Here is a 256-nt window from a genome sequence, read left to right as displayed (position 1 = left end):
GACATCCCTCTTGCAATCCGAGACTGCTGGTTCATAACCCCTCACCTGCCTGACTGCCTCTAACCACTCTGCATTCCAGCCTGCTCGCCCCCAACTGCCCCCCGCCACTGGCCTGCTTGCCCCCAAATGCTTCCCGCCAGACTGATCATCCCCAACTGTGCCCCCTGTGCCAGTGTGCTCACCCCCAACTGACCCGTGCTGGCCTGCTCACTCCAAAATGCCCCTGCTTGTCCTGATCACCCCCACGGATGGCTTG

Source organism: Myotis davidii, unplaced genomic scaffold (assembly GCF_000327345.1).
Source record: "Myotis davidii unplaced genomic scaffold, ASM32734v1 scaffold928, whole genome shotgun sequence".
NCBI lineage: Eukaryota > Metazoa > Chordata > Mammalia > Chiroptera > Vespertilionidae > Myotis > Myotis davidii.
The sequence above is the reverse complement of the archived record's forward strand: the minus strand, read 5'-3'. Positions refer to the sequence as shown.